The following is a 24,374-nucleotide window of genomic DNA, read 5'->3' as shown; positions in this document are numbered from 1 at the left end:
AACCCTAGAACCCCTAGATCCCCGCCGGCGATGGCGGAGCCCCGGCCGCGACCACCTGGGCGCGGCCACGAACCCCACGTGGGCAGCGGCTGCCGAAGGCCAGCCCACCACGAAGGCCAGCCCACCACGTCGGTGCTGGTTGGGGCCCGCCTCACCCGTCCGGGGCTCCTGCGACCGGGACTTTGCGGGTGGACGGAGGCAGCCACCGAGCCACGGGTCCCCTGGCCTGATTGGGGTTCCCGTGAGGGCAAAGCCTGGACCGGCTCCTGGCTTCTTCAGGCGGCAGCGGACAAGGCGGTCTGGGGGGCCTGGGCTGGCCCGGAAGGTGCAGGGTCCGGAGGTTCGCGCCAGCGCTGCGCGGGGGCACACGCACGCACACACCCCACGGGCGGCCGCAACCCCGGGGCCCCGGCAGGATGCCTGGAGCCCCTCCTTTAGGAACGGCCCATCCAGCCCCCAACGCTTGGTCCCGGTCCCAAGCAGGAGCTCCTCACCGCAGGCGGTGACCGCTGTCCGGCGGTTGCGTGGAGGTGCCTGCCATCGGTGCATGGGTGGTTCAGTGGTAGAATTCTCGCCTGCCACGCGGGAGGCCCGGGTTCGATTCCCGGCCCATGCAGCGCTCCGTCCCCTTTTGGTCCGGCAGCCCCGTCGTCTAGGCCGCCGCTGTACACACCTAAGCCTGGACCCCACAGCCTCCGCGCTGGCTCTGCCCTGGAGCGCCCTTCGTTCCATGCGCCTTCGCCCACTAACGTGCCAGACACCAGACTTCTCGGTGCCTCCGCTTCCATAGCCGGCAGGCACCTCGCCCGCACACCAACCATGGGACACCAAGGCACCTCTGCCAAGAGTGTCTCGTCGCGGCCCCCTAGGCACTCACGGCCGCCATTGCAGCGCACGAAGGACTCCAAAGGCCTTGCAGTGATATCATCTTCCTTTGGGTCCCCCAGAAATCTCTCTCTGCCGCAGTCTGGCTGGGCACAAATCAGGAGCCACTTGAAGATTGAAGCAGGAACGAACTGTAGTTTTAGAACTCACGCCGCACGCCGCCCACCGCCCACGCGAACTCTCCAGGAACTCGGCGAGAGCACAAAAATAGCGGCCACCCGAGGCAGCAGGAACCGCTCCTTCTGGCAAAATGCCAGGCACCAGCTTGACCTGGCCGTGGCTCTCAACATCTCTCCTCATCCCCCCCCCCACCCCAACGCCCTCAGCCCTGCCACAACTCTCACCGATCCCCGCCCGCACCCACCCACACGTCGCCTGATCCGATCCGAAATCACTCTGCGTTGAGGCTCTTTGCATCTGGATCCCAAGCACCCGGGGACCCCGGCCCGCGTGCCTTCCCTACCCGCTTTTTGACACCTCACCTAGACACGCTCCCCCTGCCCGCCCAGCCCCACCCCACCCACGCACCCACTCGTCGCTCTCCTGCCACCTTCCGTGCACGGCACCCCTATCTCGAACGGGGGAGCGGCCTCTTGGACCCACGCCCAATCCGCTCCGTGGGCGCCTCCTCCCCGCAGACTGGCATCGACAGCCCTACTTGGTCTCCCCCCACGGGCCCCCGAGCCGACCGCTCACGGACCCCCGTCGTCCTGGCCTCCTTCGGACTCCTCAGTTCCGACACCCGGACCCGGCAGACCGATCGGCACGTCACGGGCGCCCGCCCGGCGCGCCCCAACCCCCCACCCCCGCCTCCACAACAACCCCCTGCGCACCCGCGGGCTGTCGGCCCCAACCCCGCCTCACCGACAGGCCGCACTCCCTGCCCCTTTCCACGCAGCCAGCGCTTCGCCCACACAACCCCCAGTCCCGGCTACAGCAACTGGCTCCCACCTCTCAGCCCGCTGGCGCCTGGCACGGCGCGTGAAGACCCTGCGTCCTGCACTCTTTCCGTGCCATGGCCTTTGCCCGACCACCGCCAGGGATGACACCCGAGAGAATGGTCGCTTCCTCTCGTCACTGTCACGCACCCACGACCCTCGGGCTTGGGAGCTTCCCCGAGACCGCTCCCTCCCACTCCCACCCCCACCCCGCCCGACGAAGGCAAGCCCGGGTATCCCGGCAGTGGCGGGTTGCGGGCTAGGGCACCCGTCGTCCTCGAGGGAAGTCGGGCCAGCGGGCAGATTGGTGCCCGTTGCCTGGGCGTCCCCTTGGAAGCCAAGCAAAGTTCCTTGGAAGCCTCTACAGCACTGACTCAAAAGCGCTGCCGCTGGCTTTCGGCAGGGGCCACCCAGCGTGTCCCGAGCCGGGCTGGGCAGAGAAGGGATCAAGAGCTTAGTGGATGGACGTGCGGCCGGGCAGGAGTGGGAAACTAGGCGGTCCAACCTAGTGGTGGTGGTGGGGGCGTTCTCTGTTTGCTCTTTCGCCCCTGAGACGGGGGCAGGGGGCAGGGGGCCGTGGGACTCCTTTCACACCCAGGGTCGGCTACAAGTCTATCCCGAAACCCGTGAGTCGCCACCGCCACCGGCTCCCGCCCGCCTGGGTCAAGGCACTGGTAAGTGGGCGCCCGCCTGCCCGCCTCCGCCGCCGCTCTTGTGCTCCGGCTCGCCGGGCCTCTCCACATTCCTTTTCGCGCCTGTCACTCTCGGGCATCTGCCGCAGTCCGGCTGCAGCAAATTAACCGGGGGGGGTGACGAACAACTTGTATACGTTGATACAGCAGGAGTGGAAGCCGTTTATTGCAGGACAGGAGCAGTATTTATACATTCCACACAGCTTATCTAATTAGCATAAACTAGATACATCAGGCAACCAATAAGGAATCTCCACACTTAATGGCTCGCTTTTGTTACTTCTCAAACCACTCCCTCTGGCATTTTGCCAGGCACCATCCAGACTTGTTTACGAACTTTAACATTCCCCTGGCAAAATGCCAGGTGTTACTTTGACTTGTTTACAGACTCTAACAGGCATCCTGACCCGGGTGTGGGCTCCCACCCGCTCTGTCGGCATCCCGGCCAAAGCCCCGGACGCAGCTGAAGCGCAGACCCCCGCCCGGCGCTCAGGCCCTGGCACCAGTGGCGGCCGTGGCATCCGGGCCCTGCCACGCGGCCGACCCGGTCGGAGGGGATCCCCCAGGATGGGAAGCGGTGATGTGTCAGGCGCCAGGCTTGGCCTCACCCAAGCAGCTCTGAGGAGGAAATCCAGAACCTTTCCGGGGCCAGACACCAGAGCCAGCGAGTGGGTTCCGGAACCCGGCTCCTTTCGCCCGCCATGAGCGCCCCCAGTCACTGAGCACACGCGGCAGCAACCGAGAGAACAGAGAGGGCTTGTCACGAGGGGGCCCAGGCACACGAGGGAGCTGGGGGAAGACTCAAGACTCGAGTCTTGATAGGGGAGTCCTGGGGATGCGCTCACGGTCAAAGCTGATTGCAGGCTCGCCGGAGAGCAGGAGACTCAGCAGGCGAAGCCTAGAGGGTTTCTGGAGCATCTAAGTTCACCGGCGGTGAGTTCCAAATTTCCCCTCAGTTATCGCAGTGGGAGCGCGGCGTGCACCCGCGCGCGCTCAAGCATAGGTGTGTCTTTGGGTGGTGGTGATGGTGATGTTGGTGGTGGCCAGGGCCGGGAAGAACTGTCGCAAGCGGGCGACGGCCAGGACGAGGGGAGAAAGTGAAAAGGCATAAATGTTGGGAGGGCTCAGAGTGGCAAGTGTCGGTGAGGCTGGACGCCGCGTGTGGCGGGCGTCCATAAGGGTCGGTCTTCGGGCACGCGTGGTGTGAGCGAGCGGACCAAGGCCTTGGCCAAAAGGGGAGAGAGAGGCGTGGCGCGAGGAGGAAGAAGAAAGGCTTCCCTGACCGGGAATCGAACCCGGGCCGCGGCGGTGAGAGCGCCGAATCCTAACCACTAGACCACCAGGGAGCATGGGGCTGCCGCTTCCGTGCGCGTGCCATCTGCGGCCAGCGCCTCGGTCCCAAGTGCTGGGCGCTACCTGGGCACCGGGCGCCGTCCCCGTGGGTCCCAGTGGCTTTACATGGCAACCTGGTGCAGCCTCCCGCCAGGGGCTGCCGGTCACCAGCGACCCACCCCTGATGCTGGGGGCACCCTCAAAAGAATGCTATGCTCGCCCTCCGGCCTGCTTCGCTTTGCTTCGCCTCGCCTTGCCTTTCGAAGTGAAGCCTCGCCTGGACTCCTAGCGGGGCCAGGGCCCGGTTGGCCCCGTCAAAAGGTCGATTCGCTGCGTTGGCCGGGAATCGAACCCGGGTCAACTGCTTGGAAGGCAGCTATGCTCACCACTATACCACCAACGCCATCCGGCCGCGAGAGCCGCTCCACGCTGGCCCCGGGCTGCCGAGAGGCGCCCCGGCGTCGGCGCCGCGGCCGTCTCCTCTCGGGACGACGCCCTGAACCGGCGCGCAGGGCGGCGAGGCCGCGGTCCGCCCGCACAGGGTCTTCTCCCCTCCAGCGACCCAGCCCGTGCCCGTTGGCAGGGAGCCCTTTGCCAAACCCACTCGGGGCGCGGGCGCTCGTCTGTGGCGACAGAGCCGCGGGCGAGGAGGAAGGCACGGATGCCTGGGGAGGGGGGTGGACGGGGGACCGCGAGGACGGCGTGCCAGGGAGGAAGTGGCATCCTGCGCCCAACTGGAGAGCAGGGGGCGCCGAGGGCCGACGGCGGCACGGAGAGCTAGAGGCCCGGGCGCAGCGGCGGCGGCGACCAGCACCCAAAAAAGGGCGACTGCCTCCCCGTCGGGGAATCGAACCCCGGTCTCCCGCGTGACAGGCGGGGATACTCACCACTATACTAACGAGGACGGCGGCGCCCGCCGTCGTGGCGCCGGTCCCCTCTCCGACGCCTAGCCCGGCCCTCTTGCCCCTGCTGGCCCAAAACAGGACGCCACAGAGGCACTGTCAAGGAGCCGACACCACACCACCTGGCCCTGGCCCTGGCCCTGGCCCGGTGCCGGGTGCCCGGTGCCCGGAGAAGGACCCTGTGCGCCCTGCTGGTTTCCCACTGCGCGGGCATCCCAATGTCGGTGTAAGCAGGGGGGCCAGGGAGCTAGCGAGCACGGCCGCCGACAGGAGGAGGAGCACGATGCGCCGGGTGGGCTCCTGCCAGCACAGACGGTTAGTGGTACCTGGCCGGGCTCGGTGGGGGATGCGACCGCACCGATGAGCGGAATTGGCTCGCTCCCGGCCCGCCAGGCCCGTCCGTCCAAGGCGCCCGCAGACCGCCGGGCACCGCGCACCACGGTGCCGGCCAAGGACACCTGCGCCAACGCCGGGTCCCAGCCAGGCGAACCGCCGGGCGCTCAGGCCCGCCGTCAGGATGGCCGAGCGGTCTAAGGCGCTGCGTTCAGGTCGCAGTCTCCCCTGGAGGCGTGGGTTCGAATCCCACTCCTGACAGGCCCACCTTTTGGCTACCCCCCCCCCCCACACACACACACACACAACCAGGCTGCCTGGCCCGGGTCCACCAGCGCCCACCACAGCCGCTCTCTTCCTGGCCAGCCACCCCCATCTCCCTGACCCGCTGGACCTGCGCAGATAATGCCCGCCCCACCCCAACCCTGAGTACCCTGCGCCTTCCGCCCTCTGCCAACTGTCCTTGTGACCAGCGCCCCTCCTCATCGACCCCACCGCGACGACGCTTAAGCCCTCTGGCTCGACTCTGTCGCCCCCTCCCCGTTCCCGGCTACACTCTCCGATGCACGGCCCCGCCGCCACGCCAGCCACCCGTCGACATCCGCCCCGACCGACAAGACGGCGCCCGCTCGGTTGCGGCGGGGAGCGCACGCGGGCCCTTTCCGGATCTCTCCCGTGGGCAAAATCGGCCCCCGCCCGCCCGTCGCCTATCTCTCTCGGCCCTGCAGAGGACCCCGTTCCCGTCGTGCCAGACTGTGGCCGCCAGGCCCCTTCACCGGAGGGCCTTTCCAAACCACTCACGCCCTGCCGGCCACGCCACAACACAGCAGTCGAGACCTCTGCTCGCCACGCACCGTGGGGTCACCGGGCGTGGCCAGACAGCACAGTCCCGGGACCGTGGCCCTCGCGAGTGGCAGGGAGAGAACCCTAGAACCCCTAGATCCCCGCCGGCGATGGCGGAGCCCCGGCCGCGACCACCTGGGCGCGGCCACGAACCCCACGTGGGCAGCGGCTGCCGAAGGCCAGCCCACCACGAAGGCCAGCCCACCACGTCGGTGCTGGTTGGGGCCCGCCTCACCCGTCCGGGGCTCCTGCGACCGGGACTTTGCGGGTGGACGGAGGCAGCCACCGAGCCACGGGTCCCCTGGCCTGATTGGGGTTCCCGTGAGGGCAAAGCCTGGACCGGCTCCTGGCTTCTTCAGGCGGCAGCGGACAAGGCGGTCTGGGGGGCCTGGGCTGGCCCGGAAGGTGCAGGGTCCGGAGGTTCGCGCCAGCGCTGCGCGGGGGCACACGCACGCACACACCCCACGGGCGGCCGCAACCCCGGGGCCCCGGCAGGATGCCTGGAGCCCCTCCTTTAGGAACGGCCCATCCAGCCCCCAACGCTTGGTCCCGGTCCCAAGCAGGAGCTCCTCACCGCAGGCGGTGACCGCTGTCCGGCGGTTGCGTGGAGGTGCCTGCCATCGGTGCATGGGTGGTTCAGTGGTAGAATTCTCGCCTGCCACGCGGGAGGCCCGGGTTCGATTCCCGGCCCATGCAGCGCTCCGTCCCCTTTTGGTCCGGCAGCCCCGTCGTCTAGGCCGCCGCTGTACACACCTAAGCCTGGACCCCACAGCCTCCGCGCTGGCTCTGCCCTGGAGCGCCCTTCGTTCCATGCGCCTTCGCCCACTAACGTGCCAGACACCAGACTTCTCGGTGCCTCCGCTTCCATAGCCGGCAGGCACCTCGCCCGCACACCAACCATGGGACACCAAGGCACCTCTGCCAAGAGTGTCTCGTCGCGGCCCCCTAGGCACTCACGGCCGCCATTGCAGCGCACGAAGGACTCCAAAGGCCTTGCAGTGATATCATCTTCCTTTGGGTCCCCCAGAAATCTCTCTCTGCCGCAGTCTGGCTGGGCACAAATCAGGAGCCACTTGAAGATTGAAGCAGGAACGAACTGTAGTTTTAGAACTCACGCCGCACGCCGCCCACCGCCCACGCGAACTCTCCAGGAACTCGGCGAGAGCACAAAAATAGCGGCCACCCGAGGCAGCAGGAACCGCTCCTTCTGGCAAAATGCCAGGCACCAGCTTGACCTGGCCGTGGCTCTCAACATCTCTCCTCATCCCCCCCCCCACCCCAACGCCCTCAGCCCTGCCACAACTCTCACCGATCCCCGCCCGCACCCACCCACACGTCGCCTGATCCGATCCGAAATCACTCTGCGTTGAGGCTCTTTGCATCTGGATCCCAAGCACCCGGGGACCCCGGCCCGCGTGCCTTCCCTACCCGCTTTTTGACACCTCACCTAGACACGCTCCCCCTGCCCGCCCAGCCCCACCCCACCCACGCACCCACTCGTCGCTCTCCTGCCACCTTCCGTGCACGGCACCCCTATCTCGAACGGGGGAGCGGCCTCTTGGACCCACGCCCAATCCGCTCCGTGGGCGCCTCCTCCCCGCAGACTGGCATCGACAGCCCTACTTGGTCTCCCCCCACGGGCCCCCGAGCCGACCGCTCACGGACCCCCGTCGTCCTGGCCTCCTTCGGACTCCTCAGTTCCGACACCCGGACCCGGCAGACCGATCGGCACGTCACGGGCGCCCGCCCGGCGCGCCCCAACCCCCCACCCCCGCCTCCACAACAACCCCCTGCGCACCCGCGGGCTGTCGGCCCCAACCCCGCCTCACCGACAGGCCGCACTCCCTGCCCCTTTCCACGCAGCCAGCGCTTCGCCCACACAACCCCCAGTCCCGGCTACAGCAACTGGCTCCCACCTCTCAGCCCGCTGGCGCCTGGCACGGCGCGTGAAGACCCTGCGTCCTGCACTCTTTCCGTGCCATGGCCTTTGCCCGACCACCGCCAGGGATGACACCCGAGAGAATGGTCGCTTCCTCTCGTCACTGTCACGCACCCACGACCCTCGGGCTTGGGAGCTTCCCCGAGACCGCTCCCTCCCACTCCCACCCCCACCCCGCCCGACGAAGGCAAGCCCGGGTATCCCGGCAGTGGCGGGTTGCGGGCTAGGGCACCCGTCGTCCTCGAGGGAAGTCGGGCCAGCGGGCAGATTGGTGCCCGTTGCCTGGGCGTCCCCTTGGAAGCCAAGCAAAGTTCCTTGGAAGCCTCTACAGCACTGACTCAAAAGCGCTGCCGCTGGCTTTCGGCAGGGGCCACCCAGCGTGTCCCGAGCCGGGCTGGGCAGAGAAGGGATCAAGAGCTTAGTGGATGGACGTGCGGCCGGGCAGGAGTGGGAAACTAGGCGGTCCAACCTAGTGGTGGTGGTGGGGGCGTTCTCTGTTTGCTCTTTCGCCCCTGAGACGGGGGCAGGGGGCAGGGGGCCGTGGGACTCCTTTCACACCCAGGGTCGGCTACAAGTCTATCCCGAAACCCGTGAGTCGCCACCGCCACCGGCTCCCGCCCGCCTGGGTCAAGGCACTGGTAAGTGGGCGCCCGCCTGCCCGCCTCCGCCGCCGCTCTTGTGCTCCGGCTCGCCGGGCCTCTCCACATTCCTTTTCGCGCCTGTCACTCTCGGGCATCTGCCGCAGTCCGGCTGCAGCAAATTAACCGGGGGGGTGACGAACAACTTGTATACGTTGATACAGCAGGAGTGGAAGCCGTTTATTGCAGGACAGGAGCAGTATTTATACATTCCACACAGCTTATCTAATTAGCATAAACTAGATACATCAGGCAACCAATAAGGAATCTCCACACTTAATGGCTCGCTTTTGTTACTTCTCAAACCACTCCCTCTGGCATTTTGCCAGGCACCATCCAGACTTGTTTACGAACTTTAACATTCCCCTGGCAAAATGCCAGGTGTTACTTTGACTTGTTTACAGACTCTAACAGGCATCCTGACCCGGGTGTGGGCTCCCACCCGCTCTGTCGGCATCCCGGCCAAAGCCCCGGACGCAGCTGAAGCGCAGACCCCCGCCCGGCGCTCAGGCCCTGGCACCAGTGGCGGCCGTGGCATCCGGGCCCTGCCACGCGGCCGACCCGGTCGGAGGGGATCCCCCAGGATGGGAAGCGGTGATGTGTCAGGCGCCAGGCTTGGCCTCACCCAAGCAGCTCTGAGGAGGAAATCCAGAACCTTTCCGGGGCCAGACACCAGAGCCAGCGAGTGGGTTCCGGAACCCGGCTCCTTTCGCCCGCCATGAGCGCCCCCAGTCACTGAGCACACGCGGCAGCAACCGAGAGAACAGAGAGGGCTTGTCACGAGGGGGCCCAGGCACACGAGGGAGCTGGGGGAAGACTCAAGACTCGAGTCTTGATAGGGGAGTCCTGGGGATGCGCTCACGGTCAAAGCTGATTGCAGGCTCGCCGGAGAGCAGGAGACTCAGCAGGCGAAGCCTAGAGGGTTTCTGGAGCATCTAAGTTCACCGGCGGTGAGTTCCAAATTTCCCCTCAGTTATCGCAGTGGGAGCGCGGCGTGCACCCGCGCGCGCTCAAGCATAGGTGTGTCTTTGGGTGGTGGTGATGGTGATGTTGGTGGTGGCCAGGGCCGGGAAGAACTGTCGCAAGCGGGCGACGGCCAGGACGAGGGGAGAAAGTGAAAAGGCATAAATGTTGGGAGGGCTCAGAGTGGCAAGTGTCGGTGAGGCTGGACGCCGCGTGTGGCGGGCGTCCATAAGGGTCGGTCTTCGGGCACGCGTGGTGTGAGCGAGCGGACCAAGGCCTTGGCCAAAAGGGGAGAGAGAGGCGTGGCGCGAGGAGGAAGAAGAAAGGCTTCCCTGACCGGGAATCGAACCCGGGCCGCGGCGGTGAGAGCGCCGAATCCTAACCACTAGACCACCAGGGAGCATGGGGCTGCCGCTTCCGTGCGCGTGCCATCTGCGGCCAGCGCCTCGGTCCCAAGTGCTGGGCGCTACCTGGGCACCGGGCGCCGTCCCCGTGGGTCCCAGTGGCTTTACATGGCAACCTGGTGCAGCCTCCCGCCAGGGGCTGCCGGTCACCAGCGACCCACCCCTGATGCTGGGGGCACCCTCAAAAGAATGCTATGCTCGCCCTCCGGCCTGCTTCGCTTTGCTTCGCCTCGCCTTGCCTTTCGAAGTGAAGCCTCGCCTGGACTCCTAGCGGGGCCAGGGCCCGGTTGGCCCCGTCAAAAGGTCGATTCGCTGCGTTGGCCGGGAATCGAACCCGGGTCAACTGCTTGGAAGGCAGCTATGCTCACCACTATACCACCAACGCCATCCGGCCGCGAGAGCCGCTCCACGCTGGCCCCGGGCTGCCGAGAGGCGCCCCGGCGTCGGCGCCGCGGCCGTCTCCTCTCGGGACGACGCCCTGAACCGGCGCGCAGGGCGGCGAGGCCGCGGTCCGCCCGCACAGGGTCTTCTCCCCTCCAGCGACCCAGCCCGTGCCCGTTGGCAGGGAGCCCTTTGCCAAACCCACTCGGGGCGCGGGCGCTCGTCTGTGGCGACAGAGCCGCGGGCGAGGAGGAAGGCACGGATGCCTGGGGAGGGGGGTGGACGGGGGACCGCGAGGACGGCGTGCCAGGGAGGAAGTGGCATCCTGCGCCCAACTGGAGAGCAGGGGGCGCCGAGGGCCGACGGCGGCACGGAGAGCTAGAGGCCCGGGCGCAGCGGCGGCGGCGACCAGCACCCAAAAAAGGGCGACTGCCTCCCCGTCGGGGAATCGAACCCCGGTCTCCCGCGTGACAGGCGGGGATACTCACCACTATACTAACGAGGACGGCGGCGCCCGCCGTCGTGGCGCCGGTCCCCTCTCCGACGCCTAGCCCGGCCCTCTTGCCCCTGCTGGCCCAAAACAGGACGCCACAGAGGCACTGTCAAGGAGCCGACACCACACCACCTGGCCCTGGCCCTGGCCCTGGCCCGGTGCCGGGTGCCCGGTGCCCGGAGAAGGACCCTGTGCGCCCTGCTGGTTTCCCACTGCGCGGGCATCCCAATGTCGGTGTAAGCAGGGGGGCCAGGGAGCTAGCGAGCACGGCCGCCGACAGGAGGAGGAGCACGATGCGCCGGGTGGGCTCCTGCCAGCACAGACGGTTAGTGGTACCTGGCCGGGCTCGGTGGGGGATGCGACCGCACCGATGAGCGGAATTGGCTCGCTCCCGGCCCGCCAGGCCCGTCCGTCCAAGGCGCCCGCAGACCGCCGGGCACCGCGCACCACGGTGCCGGCCAAGGACACCTGCGCCAACGCCGGGTCCCAGCCAGGCGAACCGCCGGGCGCTCAGGCCCGCCGTCAGGATGGCCGAGCGGTCTAAGGCGCTGCGTTCAGGTCGCAGTCTCCCCTGGAGGCGTGGGTTCGAATCCCACTCCTGACAGGCCCACCTTTTGGCTACCCCCCCCCCCCCACACACACACACACACAACCAGGCTGCCTGGCCCGGGTCCACCAGCGCCCACCACAGCCGCTCTCTTCCTGGCCAGCCACCCCCATCTCCCTGACCCGCTGGACCTGCGCAGATAATGCCCGCCCCACCCCAACCCTGAGTACCCTGCGCCTTCCGCCCTCTGCCAACTGTCCTTGTGACCAGCGCCCCTCCTCATCGACCCCACCGCGACGACGCTTAAGCCCTCTGGCTCGACTCTGTCGCCCCCTCCCCGTTCCCGGCTACACTCTCCGATGCACGGCCCCGCCGCCACGCCAGCCACCCGTCGACATCCGCCCCGACCGACAAGACGGCGCCCGCTCGGTTGCGGCGGGGAGCGCACGCGGGCCCTTTCCGGATCTCTCCCGTGGGCAAAATCGGCCCCCGCCCGCCCGTCGCCTATCTCTCTCGGCCCTGCAGAGGACCCCGTTCCCGTCGTGCCAGACTGTGGCCGCCAGGCCCCTTCACCGGAGGGCCTTTCCAAACCACTCACGCCCTGCCGGCCACGCCACAACACAGCAGTCGAGACCTCTGCTCGCCACGCACCGTGGGGTCACCGGGCGTGGCCAGACAGCACAGTCCCGGGACCGTGGCCCTCGCGAGTGGCAGGGAGAGAACCCTAGAACCCCTAGATCCCCGCCGGCGATGGCGGAGCCCCGGCCGCGACCACCTGGGCGCGGCCACGAACCCCACGTGGGCAGCGGCTGCCGAAGGCCAGCCCACCACGAAGGCCAGCCCACCACGTCGGTGCTGGTTGGGGCCCGCCTCACCCGTCCGGGGCTCCTGCGACCGGGACTTTGCGGGTGGACGGAGGCAGCCACCGAGCCACGGGTCCCCTGGCCTGATTGGGGTTCCCGTGAGGGCAAAGCCTGGACCGGCTCCTGGCTTCTTCAGGCGGCAGCGGACAAGGCGGTCTGGGGGGCCTGGGCTGGCCCGGAAGGTGCAGGGTCCGGAGGTTCGCGCCAGCGCTGCGCGGGGGCACACGCACGCACACACCCCACGGGCGGCCGCAACCCCGGGGCCCCGGCAGGATGCCTGGAGCCCCTCCTTTAGGAACGGCCCATCCAGCCCCCAACGCTTGGTCCCGGTCCCAAGCAGGAGCTCCTCACCGCAGGCGGTGACCGCTGTCCGGCGGTTGCGTGGAGGTGCCTGCCATCGGTGCATGGGTGGTTCAGTGGTAGAATTCTCGCCTGCCACGCGGGAGGCCCGGGTTCGATTCCCGGCCCATGCAGCGCTCCGTCCCCTTTTGGTCCGGCAGCCCCGTCGTCTAGGCCGCCGCTGTACACACCTAAGCCTGGACCCCACAGCCTCCGCGCTGGCTCTGCCCTGGAGCGCCCTTCGTTCCATGCGCCTTCGCCCACTAACGTGCCAGACACCAGACTTCTCGGTGCCTCCGCTTCCATAGCCGGCAGGCACCTCGCCCGCACACCAACCATGGGACACCAAGGCACCTCTGCCAAGAGTGTCTCGTCGCGGCCCCCTAGGCACTCACGGCCGCCATTGCAGCGCACGAAGGACTCCAAAGGCCTTGCAGTGATATCATCTTCCTTTGGGTCCCCCAGAAATCTCTCTCTGCCGCAGTCTGGCTGGGCACAAATCAGGAGCCACTTGAAGATTGAAGCAGGAACGAACTGTAGTTTTAGAACTCACGCCGCACGCCGCCCACCGCCCACGCGAACTCTCCAGGAACTCGGCGAGAGCACAAAAATAGCGGCCACCCGAGGCAGCAGGAACCGCTCCTTCTGGCAAAATGCCAGGCACCAGCTTGACCTGGCCGTGGCTCTCAACATCTCTCCTCATCCCCCCCCCCACCCCAACGCCCTCAGCCCTGCCACAACTCTCACCGATCCCCGCCCGCACCCACCCACACGTCGCCTGATCCGATCCGAAATCACTCTGCGTTGAGGCTCTTTGCATCTGGATCCCAAGCACCCGGGGACCCCGGCCCGCGTGCCTTCCCTACCCGCTTTTTGACACCTCACCTAGACACGCTCCCCCTGCCCGCCCAGCCCCACCCCACCCACGCACCCACTCGTCGCTCTCCTGCCACCTTCCGTGCACGGCACCCCTATCTCGAACGGGGGAGCGGCCTCTTGGACCCACGCCCAATCCGCTCCGTGGGCGCCTCCTCCCCGCAGACTGGCATCGACAGCCCTACTTGGTCTCCCCCCACGGGCCCCCGAGCCGACCGCTCACGGACCCCCGTCGTCCTGGCCTCCTTCGGACTCCTCAGTTCCGACACCCGGACCCGGCAGACCGATCGGCACGTCACGGGCGCCCGCCCGGCGCGCCCCAACCCCCCACCCCCGCCTCCACAACAACCCCCTGCGCACCCGCGGGCTGTCGGCCCCAACCCCGCCTCACCGACAGGCCGCACTCCCTGCCCCTTTCCACGCAGCCAGCGCTTCGCCCACACAACCCCCAGTCCCGGCTACAGCAACTGGCTCCCACCTCTCAGCCCGCTGGCGCCTGGCACGGCGCGTGAAGACCCTGCGTCCTGCACTCTTTCCGTGCCATGGCCTTTGCCCGACCACCGCCAGGGATGACACCCGAGAGAATGGTCGCTTCCTCTCGTCACTGTCACGCACCCACGACCCTCGGGCTTGGGAGCTTCCCCGAGACCGCTCCCTCCCACTCCCACCCCCACCCCGCCCGACGAAGGCAAGCCCGGGTATCCCGGCAGTGGCGGGTTGCGGGCTAGGGCACCCGTCGTCCTCGAGGGAAGTCGGGCCAGCGGGCAGATTGGTGCCCGTTGCCTGGGCGTCCCCTTGGAAGCCAAGCAAAGTTCCTTGGAAGCCTCTACAGCACTGACTCAAAAGCGCTGCCGCTGGCTTTCGGCAGGGGCCACCCAGCGTGTCCCGAGCCGGGCTGGGCAGAGAAGGGATCAAGAGCTTAGTGGATGGACGTGCGGCCGGGCAGGAGTGGGAAACTAGGCGGTCCAACCTAGTGGTGGTGGTGGGGGCGTTCTCTGTTTGCTCTTTCGCCCCTGAGACGGGGGCAGGGGGCAGGGGGCCGTGGGACTCCTTTCACACCCAGGGTCGGCTACAAGTCTATCCCGAAACCCGTGAGTCGCCACCGCCACCGGCTCCCGCCCGCCTGGGTCAAGGCACTGGTAAGTGGGCGCCCGCCTGCCCGCCTCCGCCGCCGCTCTTGTGCTCCGGCTCGCCGGGCCTCTCCACATTCCTTTTCGCGCCTGTCACTCTCGGGCATCTGCCGCAGTCCGGCTGCAGCAAATTAACCGGGGGGGTGACGAACAACTTGTATACGTTGATACAGCAGGAGTGGAAGCCGTTTATTGCAGGACAGGAGCAGTATTTATACATTCCACACAGCTTATCTAATTAGCATAAACTAGATACATCAGGCAACCAATAAGGAATCTCCACACTTAATGGCTCGCTTTTGTTACTTCTCAAACCACTCCCTCTGGCATTTTGCCAGGCACCATCCAGACTTGTTTACGAACTTTAACATTCCCCTGGCAAAATGCCAGGTGTTACTTTGACTTGTTTACAGACTCTAACAGGCATCCTGACCCGGGTGTGGGCTCCCACCCGCTCTGTCGGCATCCCGGCCAAAGCCCCGGACGCAGCTGAAGCGCAGACCCCCGCCCGGCGCTCAGGCCCTGGCACCAGTGGCGGCCGTGGCATCCGGGCCCTGCCACGCGGCCGACCCGGTCGGAGGGGATCCCCCAGGATGGGAAGCGGTGATGTGTCAGGCGCCAGGCTTGGCCTCACCCAAGCAGCTCTGAGGAGGAAATCCAGAACCTTTCCGGGGCCAGACACCAGAGCCAGCGAGTGGGTTCCGGAACCCGGCTCCTTTCGCCCGCCATGAGCGCCCCCAGTCACTGAGCACACGCGGCAGCAACCGAGAGAACAGAGAGGGCTTGTCACGAGGGGGCCCAGGCACACGAGGGAGCTGGGGGAAGACTCAAGACTCGAGTCTTGATAGGGGAGTCCTGGGGATGCGCTCACGGTCAAAGCTGATTGCAGGCTCGCCGGAGAGCAGGAGACTCAGCAGGCGAAGCCTAGAGGGTTTCTGGAGCATCTAAGTTCACCGGCGGTGAGTTCCAAATTTCCCCTCAGTTATCGCAGTGGGAGCGCGGCGTGCACCCGCGCGCGCTCAAGCATAGGTGTGTCTTTGGGTGGTGGTGATGGTGATGTTGGTGGTGGCCAGGGCCGGGAAGAACTGTCGCAAGCGGGCGACGGCCAGGACGAGGGGAGAAAGTGAAAAGGCATAAATGTTGGGAGGGCTCAGAGTGGCAAGTGTCAGTGAGGCTGGACGCCGCGTGTGGCGGGCGTCCATAAGGGTCGGTCTTCGGGCACGCGTGGTGTGAGCGAGCGGACCAAGGCCTTGGCCAAAAGGGGAGAGAGAGGCGTGGCGCGAGGAGGAAGAAGAAAGGCTTCCCTGACCGGGAATCGAACCCGGGCCGCGGCGGTGAGAGCGCCGAATCCTAACCACTAGACCACCAGGGAGCATGGGGCTGCCGCTTCCGTGCGCGTGCCATCTGCGGCCAGCGCCTCGGTCCCAAGTGCTGGGCGCTACCTGGGCACCGGGCGCCGTCCCCGTGGGTCCCAGTGGCTTTACATGGCAACCTGGTGCAGCCTCCCGCCAGGGGCTGCCGGTCACCAGCGACCCACCCCTGATGCTGGGGGCACCCTCAAAAGAATGCTATGCTCGCCCTCCGGCCTGCTTCGCTTTGCTTCGCCTCGCCTTGCCTTTCCAAGTGAAGCCTCGCCTGGACTCCTAGCGGGGCCAGGGCCCGGTTGGCCCCGTCAAAAGGTCGATTCGCTGCGTTGGCCGGGAATCGAACCCGGGTCAACTGCTTGGAAGGCAGCTATGCTCACCACTATACCACCAACGCCATCCGGCCGCGAGAGCCGCTCCACGCTGGCCCCGGGCTGCCGAGAGGCGCCCCGGCGTCGGCGCCGCGGCCGTCTCCTCTCGGGACGACGCCCTGAACCGGCGCGCAGGGCGGCGAGGCCGCGGTCCGCCCGCACAGGGTCTTCTCCCCTCCAGCGACCCAGCCCGTGCCCGTTGGCAGGGAGCCCTTTGCCAAACCCACTCGGGGCGCGGGCGCTCGTCTGTGGCGACAGAGCCGCGGGCGAGGAGGAAGGCACGGATGCCTGGGGAGGGGGGTGGACGGGGGACCGCGAGGACGGCGTGCCAGGGAGGAAGTGGCATCCTGCGCCCAACTGGAGAGCAGGGGGCGCCGAGGGCCGACGGCGGCACGGAGAGCTAGAGGCCCGGGCGCAGCGGCGGCGGCGACCAGCACCCAAAAAAGGGCGACTGCCTCCCCGTCGGGGAATCGAACCCCGGTCTCCCGCGTGACAGGCGGGGATACTCACCACTATACTAACGAGGACGGCGGCGCCCGCCGTCGTGGCGCCGGTCCCCTCTCCGACGCCTAGCCCGGCCCTCTTGCCCCTGCTGGCCCAACACAGGACGCCACAGAGGCACTGTCAAGGAGCCGACACCACACCACCTGGCCCTGGCCCTGGCCCTGGCCCGGTGCCGGGTGCCCGGTGCCCGGAGAAGGACCCTGTGCGCCCTGCCGGTTTCCCACTGCGCGGGCATCCCAATGTCGGTGTAAGCAGGGGGGCCAGGGAGCTAGCGAGCACGGCCGCCGACAGGAGGAGGAGCACGATGCGCCGGGTGGGCTCCTGCCAGCACAGACGGTTAGTGGTACCTGGCCGGGCTCGGTGGGGGATGCGACCGCACCGATGAGCGGAATTGGCTCGCTCCCGGCCCGCCAGGCCCGTCCGTCCGGTGCCCGCGCAGACCGCCGGGCACGGCGCACCACCGAGCCAGCCAAGGACACCCGCGCCAACGCCGGGTCCCAGCCAGGCGAACCGCCGGGCGCTCAGGCCCGCCGTCAGGATGGCCGAGCGGTCTAAGGCGCTGCGTTCAGGTCGCAGTCTCCCCTGGAGGCGTGGGTTCGAATCCCACTCCTGACAGGCCCACCTTTTGGCTGCCGCGCGGGCCCTTTCCGGATCTCTCCCGTGGGCAAAATCCGCCTCTGGGCCCCCGCCCGCCCGTCGCCTATCTCTCTCGGCCCTGCAGAGGACCCTGTTCCCGTCGTGCCAGACTGTGGCCGCCAGGCTCCTTCGCTCCAGGGCCTTTCCAAACCACCCACGCCTGCCGGCCACTCCACAACGCAGCAGTTCAGAGGTAGAGACCTCTCTGAGCGCCACGCACCGTCGGGTCACCGGGCGTGGCAAGACAGCCCAGCCCCGGGACCATGGCCCTCGTGAGTGGCGGGGAGAGAACCCTAGAACCGGATCCCCACCGGTGACGGCCGAGCCGCGGCCACGACCCTACCACGAACCCCAAGTGGGCAGCGGCTGCCTAATTCCTGCCCACCACGTCCGTGCTGGTTGGGGCCCGCCTCACCCGACCCGGGCTCGGCCCCTGCGACCGGGACTTCGCGGGTGGACGGAGGCAGCCACCGAGCCACAGGTCCCCTGGCCTGATTGGGGTTCCCGTGAGGGCAAAGCCCGGACCGGCTCCTGGCTTCTTCAGGCGGCAGCGGACAAGGCGGTCTGGGGGGCCTGGGCTGGCCCGGAAGGTGCAGGGTCCGGAGGTTCGCGCCAGCGCTTCGCGGGGGCACACGCACGCACACACCCCGCCGGCGGCCGGACCCCCGGGGCCCCGGCAGGGTGCCTGGAGCCCCTCCTTTAGGAACGGCCCATCCAGCCCCGAACCCTCGGTCCCGGTCCCGAGCAGCAGCTCCTCACCGGAGGCGGTGACCACTGTCGGGCGGTTGCGTGGAGGCGCCTGCCATCGGTGCATGGGTGGTTCAGTGGTAGAATTCTCGCCTGCCACGCGGGAGGCCCGGGTTCGATTCCCGGCCCATGCAGCACTCGGTCCCCTTTTGGTCCCGCAGCCCCGACGTCTAGGCCGCTGCTGTGCACACCTCCCTGAGCCCGGACCCCACAGCCTGCGCTGCGCTGCGCTGCGCTGCAGCTCGCTCTGCCCTCTCTGCCCTCGAGCGCCGCGGCGGCCGCTCCGGTGCCTCTCTGACCGTTCCTTCCGTGCAGGACCCATTCGCCCACCACCGTGCCAGACACCAGACTTCTCGGTGCTTCTCTCTCCGTTGCCTTAACCTCTGCTTCCGTCACACTCATTTCGCTTCCATGGAAGCCGGAAGGCACCTCGCCCGCAGATCTACCGCGGGACACCAAGGCACCTCTCCCAAGAGTGACACGCCGCGGCCCCTTAGGGACTCACGGCCTCCATTGCAGGGCACGAAGGATTCCAAAGGCCTTGCAGTGATATCATCCCGTTGGTCCCCGAAATCTCCCTCCTCAACCCCCACCCCGCCACAACTCTCACCGCTCCCCACCCACACCCACGCACACGTCGCCTGTTAAGAAATCACTCTGTTGGGGGGGGGGCCCGCGGGGGACCCTGCTTGGCCCTTGTGCTTTGCGGCTCTTTGCATCTGGATCGCAAGCACCCGGGGACCCCGGCCCACGTGCCTTCCCTACCCGCTTTTTCACACCTCACCTAGACACGCTCCCCCGCCCCCCAGCCCCACCCCACCCCCGCACCCACTCGTCGCTCTCGTCGCTTCCTTCCGCGCACGGCACCCCTATCTCGGACGGGAGTGGGAGGGCCTCTCGGACCGGCGCCCAATACGGTTCGTGGGCGCCTCCTCCCCACAGACTGGCGTCGACAGTCCTACTTGGTCATCCCCGCGGACCCACGGACCCTGAGCCGACCGCTCACGGACCCCCGCCGTCCCGGCCTCCTTCGGACTCCTCAGTCCCGCCACCCGGACCGGGCAGACGGGCGCCAGGCCGGTTGACACCTACCCCCGCCCTCCCCCCCCACAACACCCCCCCCCACGCGCACCCGCGGGCCGTCGGCCGGAACCCCGCCTCACCGACAGGCCGCACTCCCTGCCCTCCAGTCCCGGCTAAGGCAACCGGCTCCCACCTCTCAGCCCGCTGGCACCTGGCCCTGCGCGAGAAGACCCTGCGTCCTGCACTCTTTCCGTACCGTGGCCTTTGCCCGACCACCGCCAGGGATGACACCCGAGACAACGGTGGCTTCCTCTCGTCACTGTCACGCACTCACGATCCTCGGGCTTGGGAGCTTCCCCGGGACTGCTCCCCCCACCCCCACCCCCACCCCCACCCCGCCCCACGAAGGCAAGCCCGGGTATCCCAGCAGAGGCGGGCTGCCGACTAGGGAACCCGTCGTCCTCCAGGGAAGTCGGGCCAGCGCGCAGACTGGTGCCCCTTGCCTGGGCGTCCCCTTGGAAGCCAAGCAGAGTTCCAGCTGCTACAGCAATGACTGAAAAGCCCCGCCGCTGGCTTTCGGCCCGGCCCACACAACGTGTCGTGAGCCGGGCTGGGCAGAGAAGGGATCAAGAGCTGGGGGGGGGGGGGAGTTCTCTGTTTGCTCCTGCGCCCTTGAGACGGGGGCAGGGGGTAGGGGGCCGCGGGACTCCTTTCACACCCAGTGTCGGCTACAAGTCTATCCCGACACCCGTGAGTCGCCACCGGCTCCGGCCGGCCTGGCCCAAGGCGGTGGCCCGCCGCCCGACTCCGCCGCTCTGTGCTCTGGCTCGCCGGGCCTCTCCGGATTGCTTTTCGCGCCTGTCACTCCCGGGCAGCCTGACCCGGGTGTGGGCTCCCACCTGCTCTGCCGGCATCCCGGCCAAAGCCGCGGACACAGCTGGAGCGCAGACCCCAGTGGCGGCCGGGGTATCCGGGCCCTGCCACGCGGCCGACCCGGTCGGAGGAGATCCCCCAGGATGGGGAGCAGTGATGTGTCAGGCGCCAGGCTTGGCCTCACCCAAGCAGCTCTGAGGAGGAATCCAGAACCTCTCCGGGGCCAGACACAAGAGCCAGCGAGTGGGTTCCCGAACCCGGCTCCTTTCGCCCGCCATCAGCGCCCCCAGTCACTGCCTGAGCACACGGGGCAGCAACAGAGAGGGTTTGTCACTAGGCGGCCCAGGCGCGCGAAGGAGCCGGGGGAAGACTCAAGTCTCCAGTCTCAGGTGCGCCCTCCCCCAGGATAGGAGAGTTCTGGGGATGCGCTCACGTTCAAAGCTGATTGCAGGCTCGCCGGAGAGCAGGAGACTCAGCAGGCGCGAAGCCTAGAGGGTTTCTGGAGCAACTAAGATCACCGGCGGTCGGAGCGCGGCGTGCTCCCGCGCGCGCACACGGACTCCAGCGTAGGTGTGTCTTTGGGTGCTGGTGGTGGTGCTGCTGCTGGTGGTGGTGTACCCCCTGGCGGCCAGGGCCGGGAAGAACTGTCGCAAGCGGGCGACGGGCAAGGACGAGGGGGGAAAGTGAAAAGGCATAAAGGTTGGGAGGGCTCAGAGTGGCAAGGATCAGTGAAGCTGGACGCCGCGTGTGGCGGGCGTCCATAAGGGTGCGTCTTCGGGACACGGGTGGTGTGAGCGAGCGGACCAAGGCCTTGGCCAAAAGGGGTGAGAGAGGAGGAAGAAGAAAGGCTTCCCTGACCGGGAATCGAACCCGGGCCGCGGCGGTGAGAGCGCCGAATCCTAACCACTAGACCACCAGGGAGCGTGGGGTGCCTTCACCACGCGGGTGCCATCTGGGGCCAGCGCCTCGGTCCCAAGTGCTGGGCGCTACCTGGGCACCTGGCGCGGTCCCCGTGGGTGCCCGTGGGTTCACATGGCAACCTGGTGCAGCCGCCCGCCACCGGCTGCCCCTTGATGCTGGGGGCACCCTCAAAAGAATGCAGTGCTCGTCCTCCACCCTGCTTCGCCTGGCCTCGCCTCGCTTCGCCTCGCCTCGCCTCGCCTGGGCTCCTTCCCCGCGCCCGCCCACCAGCAGGAGGACGCGCGCACTCACAGGCATGCTACCTCCCACCGAGCCCCCCGGGCCAGAGCCAGGTCGGCCGAGGCCCCGGCCTCGTCAAAAGGACGACTCGCTGCGTTGGCCGGGAATCGAACCCGGGTCAACTGCTTGGAAGGCAGCTATGCTCACCACTATACCACCAACGCCATCCGGCCGAGAGAGCCTCTCCGCGCTGGCCCCGGGCTGCCGAGCGGCGCCCCGAAGTCGTCGTGCCACCGGCGCCTCCTCTCCGGGGGAGGCCCTGAACCAGCGCTGCGGGGCGAGGCCTCGGTCGGCCGGCTCAGGGTCTTCTCCCCTCCAGCGACCCAGCCCGTGCACCCTGGCTGGGAGCCCTTTTCCACACCCACGCGGGGCGCGGCCGTTGGTCTGTGGCGACAGAAGCTCCGGGCGAGGAGGAAGGCACGGATGCCTGGGGAGGGGTGTGGACGGGGGGGGGGGGGACCGTGAGGACGGCGTGCCCGGGACGAAGTGGCATCCTGCGCCCAACTGGAGAGCAGGGGGCGCCGAGGGCCGGCGGCGGCACGGAGAGCTAGAGGCCGGGGCGCAGCTGCGGCGGCGACCACCACCAAAAAGAGGGCGACTGCCTCCCCGTCGGGGAATCGAACCCCGGTCTCCCGCGTGACAGGCGGGGATACTCACCACTATACTAACGAGGACGGCGGCGCCCGCCGTCGTGGCGCCGGTCCCCTCTCCGACGCCTAGCCCGGCCCCCTTGCCCCTGCCGGTCCACCGCCGGACGCCACGGAGGCACCCTCAAGGAGTTCGACACCACCTGGCCCTGGCCCTGGCCCTGGCCCTGGCCTTAGCCCACGCCCTGGCCCGGTGCCTGGTGCCTGGTGCCCGGAGAACGACCCTGTGCGCTCTGCCGGCTTCCCACTGCGCGGGCATCCCAGTGTCGGTGTAAGCAGGGGGGCCAGGGAGCTAGCGAGCACGGCGGCCGACAGGAGGAGGAGCACGATGCGCCGGCTGGGCTCCTGCCAGCACAGACGGTTAGTGGTACCTGGCCGGGCTCGGTGGGGGATGCGACCGCACCGATGCGCGGACTTGGCTTTCTCCCGGCGCGCCAGGCCCGTCCGTCCGGCGCGCGCGCAGACCGCCGGGCACGGCGCACCACCGAGCCAGCCAAGGACACCCGCGCCAACGCCGGGTCCCAGCCAGGCGAGCCGCCGGGCGCTCAGGCCCGCCGTCAGGATGGCCGAGCGGTCTAAGGCGCTGCGTTCAGGTCGCAGTCTCCCCTGGAGGCGTGGGTTCGAATCCCACTCCTGACAGGCCCACCTTTTGGCTGCCGCGCGGGCCCTTTCCGGATCTCTCCCGTGGGCAAAATCCGCCTCTGGGCCCCCGCCCGCCCGTCGCCTATCTCTCTCGGCCCTGCAGAGGACCCTGTTCCCGTCGTGCCAGACTGTGGCCGCCAGGCTCCTTCGCTCCAGGGCCTTTCCAAACCACCCACGCCTGCCGGCCACTCCACAACGCAGCAGTTCAGAGGTAGAGACCTCTCTGAGCGCCACGCACCGTCGGGTCACCGGGCGTGGCAAGACAGCCCAGCCCCGGGACCATGGCCCTCGTGAGTGGCGGGGAGAGAACCCTAGAACCGGATCCCCACCGGTGACGGCCGAGCCGCGGCCACGACCCTACCACGAACCCCACGTGGGCAGCGGCTGCCTAATTCCTGCCCACCACGTCCGTGCTGGTTGGGGCCCGCCTCACCCGACCCGGGCTCGGCCCCTGCGACCGGGACTTCGCGGGTGGACGGAGGCAGCCACCGAGCCACAGGTCCCCTGGCCTGATTGGGGTTCCCGTGAGGGCAAAGCCCGGACCGGCTCCTGGCTTCTTCAGGCGGCAGCGGACAAGGCGGTCTGGGGGGGCCTGGGCTGGCCCGGAAGGTGCAGGGTCCGGAGGTTCGCGCCAGCGCTTCGCGGGGGCACACGCACGCACACACCCCGCCGGCGGCCGGACCCCCGGGGCCCCGGCAGGGTGCCTGGAGCCCCTCCTTTAGGAACGGCCCATCCAGCCCCCAACCCTCGGTCCCGGTCCCGAGCAGCAGCTCCTCACCGGAGGCGGTGACCACTGTCGGGCGGTTGCGTGGAGGCGCCTGCCATCGGTGCATGGGTGGTTCAGTGGTAGAATTCTCGCCTGCCACGCGGGAGGCCCGGGTTCGATTCCCGGCCCATGCAGCACTCGGTCCCCTTTTGGTCCCGCAGCCCCGACGTCTAGGCCGCCGCTGTGCACACCTCCCTGAGCCCGGACCCCACAGCCTGCGCTGCGCTGCGCTGCGCTGCAGCTCGCTCTGCCCTCTCTGCCCTCGAGCGCCGCGGCGGCCGCTCCGGTGCCTCTCTGACCGTTCCTTCCGTGCAGGACCCATTCGCCCACCACCGTGCCAGACACCAGACTTCTCGGTGCTTCTCTCTCCGTTGCCTTAACCTCTGCTTCCGTCACACTCATTTCGCTTCCATGGAAGCCGGCAGGCACCTCGCCCGCAGATCTACCGCGGGACACCAAGGCACCTCTCCCAAGAGTGACACGCCGCGGCCCCTTAGGGACTCACGGCCTCCATTGCAGGGCACGAAGGATTCCAAAGGCCTTGCAGTGATATCATCCCGTTGGTCCCCGAAATCTCCCTCCTCAACCCCCACCCCGCCACAACTCTCACCGCTCCCCACCCACACCCACGCACACGTCGCCTGTTCCGAAATCACTCTGTTGGGGGGGGGGCCCGCGGGGGACCCTGCTTGGCCCTTGTGCTTTGCGGCTCTTTGCATCTGGATCGCAAGCACCCGGGGACCCCGGCCCACGTGCCTTCCCTACCCGCTTTTTCACACCTCACCTAGACACGCTCCCCCGCCCCCCAGCCCCACCCCACCCCCGCACCCACTCGTCGCTCTCGTCGCTTCCTTCCGCGCACGGCACCCCTATCTCGGACGGGAGTGGGAGGGCCTCTCGGACCGGCGCCCAATACGGTTCGTGGGCGCCTCCTCCCCACAGACTGGCGTCGACAGTCCTACTTGGTCATCCCCGCGGACCCACGGACCCTGAGCCGACCGCTCACGGACCCCCGCCGTCCCGGCCTCCTTCGGACTCCTCAGTCCCGCCACCCGGACCGGGCAGACGGGCGCCAGGCCGGTTGACACCTACCCCCGCCCTCC

The 24,374-nt window shown here is 68.2% G+C and overlaps 21 non-coding genes across 21 annotated transcripts; 9 read left to right on the top strand and 12 right to left on the bottom strand.

Annotated features, from left to right (window-relative positions):
- The first annotated feature begins 545 nt into the window (after positions 1 to 545).
- Positions 546 to 616, top strand: Trnag-gcc (transfer RNA glycine (anticodon GCC)). Its single transcript has one exon. It is a non-coding gene; the product is annotated as a tRNA-Gly (tRNA).
- Positions 617 to 3,789: 3,173 nt separating this feature from the next.
- Positions 3,790 to 3,861, bottom strand: Trnae-cuc (transfer RNA glutamic acid (anticodon CUC)). The gene has a single exon. It is a non-coding gene; the product is annotated as a tRNA-Glu (tRNA).
- A 317-nt stretch (positions 3,862 to 4,178) lies between these two features.
- Positions 4,179 to 4,250, bottom strand: Trnag-ucc (transfer RNA glycine (anticodon UCC)). The gene has a single exon. It is a non-coding gene; the product is annotated as a tRNA-Gly (tRNA).
- A 429-nt stretch (positions 4,251 to 4,679) lies between these two features.
- Trnad-guc (transfer RNA aspartic acid (anticodon GUC)) lies at positions 4,680 to 4,751 on the bottom strand. Its single transcript has one exon. It is a non-coding gene; the product is annotated as a tRNA-Asp (tRNA).
- Positions 4,752 to 5,260: 509 nt separating this feature from the next.
- On the top strand, positions 5,261 to 5,343 carry Trnal-cag (transfer RNA leucine (anticodon CAG)). The gene has a single exon. It is a non-coding gene; the product is annotated as a tRNA-Leu (tRNA).
- Positions 5,344 to 6,550: 1,207 nt separating this feature from the next.
- Positions 6,551 to 6,621, top strand: Trnag-gcc (transfer RNA glycine (anticodon GCC)). Its single transcript has one exon. It is a non-coding gene; the product is annotated as a tRNA-Gly (tRNA).
- Positions 6,622 to 9,793: 3,172 nt separating this feature from the next.
- On the bottom strand, positions 9,794 to 9,865 carry Trnae-cuc (transfer RNA glutamic acid (anticodon CUC)). The gene has a single exon. It is a non-coding gene; the product is annotated as a tRNA-Glu (tRNA).
- A 317-nt stretch (positions 9,866 to 10,182) lies between these two features.
- Positions 10,183 to 10,254, bottom strand: Trnag-ucc (transfer RNA glycine (anticodon UCC)). Its single transcript has one exon. It is a non-coding gene; the product is annotated as a tRNA-Gly (tRNA).
- A 429-nt stretch (positions 10,255 to 10,683) lies between these two features.
- Trnad-guc (transfer RNA aspartic acid (anticodon GUC)) lies at positions 10,684 to 10,755 on the bottom strand. The gene has a single exon. It is a non-coding gene; the product is annotated as a tRNA-Asp (tRNA).
- Positions 10,756 to 11,264: 509 nt separating this feature from the next.
- Trnal-cag (transfer RNA leucine (anticodon CAG)) lies at positions 11,265 to 11,347 on the top strand. The gene has a single exon. It is a non-coding gene; the product is annotated as a tRNA-Leu (tRNA).
- A 1,208-nt stretch (positions 11,348 to 12,555) lies between these two features.
- On the top strand, positions 12,556 to 12,626 carry Trnag-gcc (transfer RNA glycine (anticodon GCC)). Its single transcript has one exon. It is a non-coding gene; the product is annotated as a tRNA-Gly (tRNA).
- A 3,172-nt stretch (positions 12,627 to 15,798) lies between these two features.
- Trnae-cuc (transfer RNA glutamic acid (anticodon CUC)) lies at positions 15,799 to 15,870 on the bottom strand. Its single transcript has one exon. It is a non-coding gene; the product is annotated as a tRNA-Glu (tRNA).
- A 317-nt stretch (positions 15,871 to 16,187) lies between these two features.
- Trnag-ucc (transfer RNA glycine (anticodon UCC)) lies at positions 16,188 to 16,259 on the bottom strand. Its single transcript has one exon. It is a non-coding gene; the product is annotated as a tRNA-Gly (tRNA).
- Positions 16,260 to 16,688: 429 nt separating this feature from the next.
- On the bottom strand, positions 16,689 to 16,760 carry Trnad-guc (transfer RNA aspartic acid (anticodon GUC)). The gene has a single exon. It is a non-coding gene; the product is annotated as a tRNA-Asp (tRNA).
- A 509-nt stretch (positions 16,761 to 17,269) lies between these two features.
- Trnal-cag (transfer RNA leucine (anticodon CAG)) lies at positions 17,270 to 17,352 on the top strand. The gene has a single exon. It is a non-coding gene; the product is annotated as a tRNA-Leu (tRNA).
- Positions 17,353 to 18,183: 831 nt separating this feature from the next.
- Positions 18,184 to 18,254, top strand: Trnag-gcc (transfer RNA glycine (anticodon GCC)). Its single transcript has one exon. It is a non-coding gene; the product is annotated as a tRNA-Gly (tRNA).
- A 2,611-nt stretch (positions 18,255 to 20,865) lies between these two features.
- Trnae-cuc (transfer RNA glutamic acid (anticodon CUC)) lies at positions 20,866 to 20,937 on the bottom strand. Its single transcript has one exon. It is a non-coding gene; the product is annotated as a tRNA-Glu (tRNA).
- Positions 20,938 to 21,308: 371 nt separating this feature from the next.
- Positions 21,309 to 21,380, bottom strand: Trnag-ucc (transfer RNA glycine (anticodon UCC)). Its single transcript has one exon. It is a non-coding gene; the product is annotated as a tRNA-Gly (tRNA).
- A 438-nt stretch (positions 21,381 to 21,818) lies between these two features.
- On the bottom strand, positions 21,819 to 21,890 carry Trnad-guc (transfer RNA aspartic acid (anticodon GUC)). Its single transcript has one exon. It is a non-coding gene; the product is annotated as a tRNA-Asp (tRNA).
- Positions 21,891 to 22,419: 529 nt separating this feature from the next.
- On the top strand, positions 22,420 to 22,502 carry Trnal-cag (transfer RNA leucine (anticodon CAG)). Its single transcript has one exon. It is a non-coding gene; the product is annotated as a tRNA-Leu (tRNA).
- An 832-nt stretch (positions 22,503 to 23,334) lies between these two features.
- Positions 23,335 to 23,405, top strand: Trnag-gcc (transfer RNA glycine (anticodon GCC)). Its single transcript has one exon. It is a non-coding gene; the product is annotated as a tRNA-Gly (tRNA).
- Positions 23,406 to 24,374: the final 969 nt, after the last annotated feature.

Source organism: Marmota monax, unplaced genomic scaffold, assembly GCF_021218885.2.
Source record: "Marmota monax isolate L192 unplaced genomic scaffold, Marmota_monax_Labrador192_F-V1.1 WCK01_AAM20220418_F8-fsc00145, whole genome shotgun sequence".
NCBI classification, from domain to species: domain Eukaryota; kingdom Metazoa; phylum Chordata; class Mammalia; order Rodentia; family Sciuridae; genus Marmota; species Marmota monax.
Note: the sequence above shows the minus strand (reverse complement) of the source record. Positions and strands in the feature narration are given on the sequence as shown.